The sequence below is a fragment of the Mus caroli genome, chromosome 3 (assembly GCF_900094665.2).
Source record: "Mus caroli chromosome 3, CAROLI_EIJ_v1.1, whole genome shotgun sequence".
NCBI classification, from domain to species: Eukaryota; Metazoa; Chordata; class Mammalia; order Rodentia; family Muridae; genus Mus; species Mus caroli.
Window position 1 is genome coordinate 42,525,222 of NC_034572.1, and position 7,944 is coordinate 42,533,165.

At 38.8% G+C, this 7,944-nt stretch overlaps 1 pseudogene across 1 annotated transcript; it reads right to left on the bottom strand.

Moving 5' to 3' along the window:
• Positions 1-204: 204 nt before the first annotated feature.
• On the bottom strand, positions 205-3,593 carry LOC110291577 (annotated as a pseudogene). The gene is made up of 2 exons (XR_002377581.1): positions 3,183-3,593; positions 205-392 (listed from the first exon to the last, which is right to left on the bottom strand). The product of XR_002377581.1 is annotated as an enhancer of rudimentary homolog pseudogene (transcript).
• Positions 3,594-7,944: the final 4,351 nt, after the last annotated feature.

Here is a 7,944-nt window from a genome sequence, read left to right on the forward strand (position 1 = left end):
GAAAGAGGATAGCCTTCAAATGGCCCTAATCATAGTTTCTTTACTTCATTCTTTGCAGAACAATAGACAAAGAAGATTAAATTTAATGACAGTAGACCTAAATACAAAGAATAGGTGTTGGGAGAAAGAAAAAGGAGGAGAAAAAAGATGTCATATAAACATTCTTCTAATATGCACCTGATAAAGACACATCTAAACTTTAAAAACGGTTTAAAGTGATTCTTTTACTATAATTTGTTTTAAATTTTATTGGCAGGCGATAATACAAACTTCAAGGACAAATATTCTCCAAGCTCATGTGAAGAGAAATTATTCACAGGTTAGGGGCAGTCTTCCATGGAAAATGGCTCATCACTGTAGCTTGTTTCTGCTGCTTTGATCAGAAATGTTCCCTGTAGGTCAATAAAACAAAAGATATATATATATATAAATATATATAATATTAGGAAATCATTTTGATATAGATATATTTATATGTTATCATCAAATATATCAAAACAAAATATCTATTTAAAAGAATTTTTCATATTATATTTCAAAATTTCCCTGGGTCTTGAAATTTTCTACATTATTTTATTATCTGTATAAAGTACTGCTTGTTTATATAATCGTATTCTAAACTAGACCTTGCTACACATGCAAATGAGAGAAGTAGCTAGCAACCCCAGAGGTTTGTGGGTATGTGTGTTGTTACATTATTGAACTGTGTGTGTGTGTGTATGTGTGTGTGTAAGTATATGTTCATGTGTGTAAGGTAAACACACTCTATCGTGCTACTCTTCAGAAACTATCCACTGTGGGTTTGGTACAAGCTGTCCTTGGCCCGCAGCCTGCAAATCAGGCAAGGCTAGTGGGCTAGTGAGCTCCTACAGGGCTCTGGGGTTTTATGTATATACCTATATTGTTGGCTTTTTGACAAGAGTTTCAGAGACTGTAGTCAAGCACTTTGCTGGCTGTGCCCTATTTTAATTCTTTGTCAGTCCAGTCTGTTCAGTTTCCTGTGTGCGTAGGCGATGGTAGTTCTCTTTGTAAACCACCAGTGTGATCTTTCATTTTGTTATATGGAATTTTACTGTGGAATAAATGATAAAGTATCACCTGTCAGACATCCATCTGCAAGCTGCCAGAGTGCTGTGGCTTAAGTATGAGTCCTACTTTGTGCTGCCTGTTTACTTATCCCTCAAGACACAAAGAATTTGTTGACCACACATAAACAATAAAGAAGAAAGTACTGGATTTTAAATATTAGTCTTGCTTTAAAGGGTATTGTTTGTATAAGTTGAAAGGATAGCTATGTAACTTAACTGGTAGAGTGTTTGATTAGCAAGCACAATGCCCTAGACTCAATCCGGGGTATTACAAAAACCCACACTGAATGTCCACCTGTAACCTCAGCACTTGGGAGGTAATGATAAGAAAACCAGAATTTTGGTCCTTACCAGCTACAAAGCAACTCTGAGGCAAGGCTGGAATACATGAAATCCTCTCTTGAAACAATTTAATTTGGGGGCAGTGAGAGAGTATAGCTGGCTAAGACACTTGTGGCAAAGCGTTAACACCCAAGGTTAATCCCCAGAATTTACAAAGTGGTTGGAAGAACAGAACCCTGAAAAGTTTCTCTGTTCCCCAGAAGCCACTATAAGATGCAGGTGCTTACACACCCACACACAATCCCATTAACATGAAATGTAACAGAGTGAAAATACTAAATGTTTCACAAATAAATGTGGCATGTGTACTTATATGTTAGCTAGAGTTCAGAATTACACCAGTGAACTCAAACCAAATAAACAAACAGAAGCCAAAGCAAGTCACTAAATAGCTCTGTTCAGAGTCCCACAGCGTAATTTATATACTGAAGAATCTTAGCATCAAACACCATTATCTAGATTTTAAAATAACCTGTTGATACCATTACTTACAAACAGAAAAACAACTATTTGCTCAATAATAAAATATTTACAGAGTGGATGATGACAGTAAAAGAATGATGAGAAACAGACATGAATTAGGAAGAATTTTTCTTCATCCAAGTCATTAGAGATATGATTTGGACAATCCACATGTTCTGTGAGACTCACTTTTGTCTGAAGAATGGGGGCTGACAGGAATAACAACCTGCCACAGTTGCTGCAGCCATCACAGATGATCACTCATCAGAAAGTTCTCTGTATGTTTGTTCCACAATGTTAGCTAATTTAATTTAATTTAATTTAATTTAATTAGTGATAGAGAGGTCATATTCTAATGTGCTTAACATCCATATCCTTTTGCATGCTCACTTAGATGTAGGACAGAGAAGTCATTCACTAATCATAAGGTTATTATAAAATCTTATTTATGATTCCAAAAAGGCAAATGTTAATCAGTCCATTACAAATGTCACAGAGTGAGAAGTGCAACACATTTCTTTCTGATCTCAGGATGTGTAGAATAAAGGGATACTGGGTTAGCTCCATGCCCAGGAGGAATAATGGTAATTAAACTCACAGACGTCTGTGGGCCACATTTTATCTTCATGTATGTAAATACATAAAAATATACTTATCAGATTGAATATATACTTACTCAGATACAATAAAAGACAAGCATAAACTCAAGATTTATTTGATGGGCAGAATATGACAGCTACATCCCTGAGGCTCACAGTTGCTAGTGATGTTTGGGAAGAGAGACCTATGAGTGTGGGTCACCACTTTCATGACTTCTATCGTCATTCCTTGAGCATCTCCACACTCTGTCTAAACTTTTTTGCTTCCTGTTAGATATGAAGTGGTAGGTTTCAGTGTCTTGTGCCTGATGGCTTCTTGTTCTACCTCATCTGGAGCCTAAACAACAGAGCCAACTCACCAGGAGCCAATCTCTCTAAAATCTGATGCCTAAATGAATCCTTTCTGCTCCCTGCAGCCTCACCCCCAGCCCTTTTAACTAAACCAACCAANCAAACAAAAAAACCACTAGAATTACCGGGAGGGGGCACAGATTAACGCTCTTGCTACCTGAACAGTTCCCATAGTGAACGTATTAAGGCAGTTATACATCATTCCCATTTATATCACCATATCAAATGGTAAGAAGGAAGAAAGCCAAAAATGAGGGAAGGCTCACATTTTGTCTAGCACCTAACACGGGGATGAAAGAGGCCTCGAGTGAAAGCAACCACCGCAGCACCACACACTTACCTGTGGCCCCAGCCAGCCCGAGCTCCGGAAGCTTCTGGAAGCTCACTCTGAGCCCTCCAGCTGTGCCTGCTGACTGAGAAGCATGTAGATCCTCTCTTTGACCCACTCTCGGTTGTGAGACTTGTACGTCTGAGTGTCTTCGCGGAACACCATGCAGGTGAGGTCTACCATCCGGTCGATAAACTCAAACAGCTGACTGACGCCATAGGTGATGGACTTGCTCCGGGGGTTCAACCTCTTCAGGTGCTCTTCGTACATCCTACAGATGCCTTCCATGCATTCGTCAATGGACCCGTAATCGGCATAGGTGCGGCCTTCTATCCTCTGTGTAGGCTGCACCAGCAACCTGATAGGAGTCATTGCCACCAAGAGCCCGTCTGCAGTCCGGCTTAAACCGAACTGCGCATGCACCCGGCGGCAACGCCTCTAACAGCAAGTCTCGCGAGAGCTGGGGGAGCAGCTGGGCGCACGTACTGCTTCTGGTAGGTTATTGGCTCCAGGCTCAAAGTTGGCCACACGAGGTGCGTCTCCTTGTTAATGGTTATGCAGAAACACGGCTGATTATGCAACGGTGTGCTTAGAGCCCTTGAGAGACGTCTCTGTAAGGAAACATATTGGCTTAATACGCATGTTTTTTATTTAAATAACCTTTGACAATATATTTTCGTCAGAAGTTATTTAAGCCATAGTCGCCAAATGAAAATAGATAAGGAAGGCCCACATATGCACGTTCCTCTTCACCACCAATATTAGCAACATGAATTTATTCAACCTTGTTTGTAGTCCTCATTAACTTCACCTAATTGTTAATATTGTCTTATAAACATTTGCATAATTTTAAGACTGTACACCTCATTTCAAAATACGTGTTAATTCACTATTCTACTGTGCAAAGAATGTGAGGTAGTCTTTAATACAGAGCAAGTCACAAATTTCACCCTTTTACTTTTTCTTGAAGATTTAATAAGAAGAATAAATTAGAAAACTCTCAAGTGATAACAAAAGAAAGCTATTTTTATGCTCTGTAGATTGCGAGAACATTACGTATTGTTAAACTGTTCCGTAAAAGGAGGCAATATCTACTAACTACATCTATTGAAGGAATGTTTTAATTTACAATAAAATACAGAACCGGGGCAAATATGAATCTATCAATTAATATCACCTTAAAACCACTTTAAAAGGAGAGTGCCATCATTTCAAACACATGTTTTCTAAAATTGGCTGAAATGAATGCATATGCACCATCAATGGGTCCCTTAACAAAGAGGAGCAGATCTTATTAGTGACAAATCATAGCAAGGAAAGAGGACAAAGAGATAGTGATGTTTTATGCAGCGCTTTTATTTTTATTAGACAAATAATTATATAAATGGGGTTTTCAATACTCCTTAAGTTAAACAGGTGTATAAATGGAGATGGTTGAAATATTTTTCTCATGAACAGCTCTTCAGGGGAAAGTCACTCAAGGGAAACAGCTAGTTCTGACAATAGATACTGGGTTCCAAGGGCTGACCTGATTGGGCTGGGGCACCGATTCAAACCTGGCCAAGTTTTTCATTCTCCTTCTGATATTTTGAGTCAGAATGGTATATTCATTCTGTAATTCTAGTGAGACTGAGGTCTGAGGAATCCCAGCAGCATATTCAGTATGTGCTGATGAGGAAACTTTGTTGTTAGCAGTGAGCACCTTAGATCCATAATTCATTTTATCCAGTCTCCTTAGAGGAGGAAGAACAGTGGTGAATTTGTGGGCTAAGGATCTCGTATAATGATGGAGGAACTGACCCTAATGCAAGCAGAAGTAGCTTAAGTTAAGACACACAGAATCCTTCAAGATAAAAGTAAAAGAGACAGCTGCCACACTCCAAATGCCATTTTCCAAATGTCTGCTTTGGGGTGATCTTTGATGACAAGGTGTCCCCATAACCATTGTCCACAAGACATGAGCATGGTCTGAGAGACAAGTAGTGCTGGTGATTCTGACTGGGACAATGGTAGACGTGAGAACTGGATTGAAGGCCACAGCTTAGTGCCCTGTATTGTTACTCAACCAGAAGTTTTATTCAAAAATACTGCTAGTAGGTCAATGTGTGTCATGAAAATGTTTTCTTTCGGCTTGCAGTTTTCTTGTTTGAAAACAGAGTTTGCTGCTGGTTTTGTTTACTACCAGGTAAACTTATGTTCTCATTTCCTTATTTTCTAAACACAACCGGCTTCAGGTAATATTCCATATTCTAGTAATTACGGCAATCAAGGATCTGACTTTCCCTTGCCAACATATTTAAAATAGTTACAGGCAGGATGTTCCTCCTTTATGGTTGCTTCTTATTCTTTGCAGAACATAAAGCTTGTCAAAAAGTTGAAATGTAATTCAAAATCTTCCTGCCTCACCCTTCTTCCCACTGGAATTATGCATATATGCCACTATGCCAAAACAATGTAAAAGTGTTATGTTACAAACATAACAAAAATATAAGAGTAGGGGGTAATTAAAGAAGGAATTCTTTAAAGTTGCTACTAATCTACATATTTCATGACTCTAAATAGTATAAGTTGGATTATTTTGACATAAATTAGTATCTTTGGGATTGGAGTCCTCTATTTAATAGGACTGCCCCCTCTTTGAGGAAACCTGGGTTCCATTCCAGATACCCACACTGTAACTCACAACAGTCTATAATTCCAATTCCATGGGATTTGATGCCCTCTTCTGACCTCTACAATCACTGCAGGCACTTCAGGAACTTGGTGCACAGCCAAAACACCCAGACACATTAAAACAAAACATAACAATACAATCAACAACAATAACAAATAGGAAACCCCATTTCTATGTTTACCATTAAATGCAAACTATAATATTATTGTTTTATCCAAGACTTCAAAACCTCTTCCTTAATTTACAATCAAGCACCAATCAGTCAGAATGAAAAATCCATTTATTCGAGTAATTATAATTTTGATTAAAACAAATAAAAACAAAACACAATTTTCAATTTTGGAGAACATTTCTACAAATTTATATTGATATGTTCACTACTGTTTCGCATATTATGTGTTGGAAGCATGTTTCCCAATGTACTGGTGTTAAAGTAGAAGGACCTTAAAGAGTTGGGGGTAGTGACATATGGTTAGGTCATTCCGTTGTTACATTCAGAAAAAAACTAATTTAGGTCTTAAGAAATACTTTGTTCTTGGTGGTGCATGCCTTTAATCCCAGCACTGAGAAGGCAGAGGCAGGCAGATTTATGAGTTCGAGGCCAGCCTGGTCTACATAGTGAGTTCTGGGACAGCCAGGGATACACAGAGAAACCCTGTCTCCAAAAACAAAAACAAAAACAAAAACAAAAACAAAAACAAAAACAAAAACAAATGCTTTGTTCTAAGAAGGAGTTGCTATAAAAAAAACTAACCTGCTATAGTTTGGCCAAGACTGTCCCACCGATGAGTACATCTATGATGAGACATAGGGAACTGTTGTGGTTGAGTGACAAGGATCACTATAAACTCTTGGTCCCTAGTTGGTGGACTGTTTAGGAAGAACTAGGGGTGTGTTCTTGTTGGAGTAACTGAGCCTCTCTGAATGGGCTTGGCGGTATTAAAGATCCAAGCCAATTCCAGTGTCTCTTTCTTCCTGTACTGTGCAGATCTAGATGTAGAACTCTCAGTTATTTTCTCTAGCTCCTGCAACCCTATAAGTGGAACAACAATATGAACTAACCAGTAGCCCCAGAGCTCGTGTCTCTAGCTGCATATGTAGCAGAAGACGGCTTAATGGGCCATCATTGGGAAGAGAGACCCCTTGGTCTTGTAAACTTTATATGCCCCAGTACAGGGGAATGCCAGGGTCAAGAAGTGGGAGTGGGTGGGTAGGGAAGCAGGGTGGGGGAGGGTATAGGGAACTTTCAAGATAGCATTTGAAATGTAAATAAAGAAAATATCTAATAAAAAATACAAAAAACCCACTCTCAGTTACATGTCTGACTGTGTGCTGCTCTGCTCCCTGCTGTGGTTACCATTGACTAAGGCTCTGAAATTGTAATCAAGCTAAATGTTTTCCTTTATAAGACTTGCTGTGGTCTTGATGTCTCTTCACAGCAGGACACTAAGACAGACTTTGTGTTTTTCTGGCTCCCAAGTACAGTACATCCTGAGAGTGGGAGTCAAGGCAGAAAGAGTTTGAAATAAGGAATGAGGGAACAGAGAAAAACGAATGCATGCTTCTGCTGTTTCTTTCCATATTTATATAATCCATGATCTCAGACAGGGAATGGTGCCAACTATACTACACAGTGGTTCTTCTACCACACTTAGTACAATGGATATCATGCCCCATGGTCACATTCACAGGGCCATCTCCCAGTTGATTCTAGATTCTGACAAGTAAACAATTAACACCAATCACATGTTTCATTGACTTCTTTCATGAAGAAAGTGATCAATTGATCATAATCTAAAATATCTGAAACTGGGACCCAAAGTAAAATCTCCATCTTTTAAATTAATTATCTCAGGCACTTTGTTACAGTCATAGGAAGCTGACCCAAAGTAAAATCTCCATCTTTTAAATTAATTATCACAGGCACTTTGTTACAGTCATAGGAAGCTGACCAACACAAAACTTTGCTCCCTCTCTACACCCTGACTTTCTCTTTTGCTTTATAATCATTATTTTCCCATATAGCCTGGCGATGTTTCACCACTGAAATGTGAGATGGGAGAGTGAGAGTAGACCTCATCAGAGTGTCTATTCTTGAAG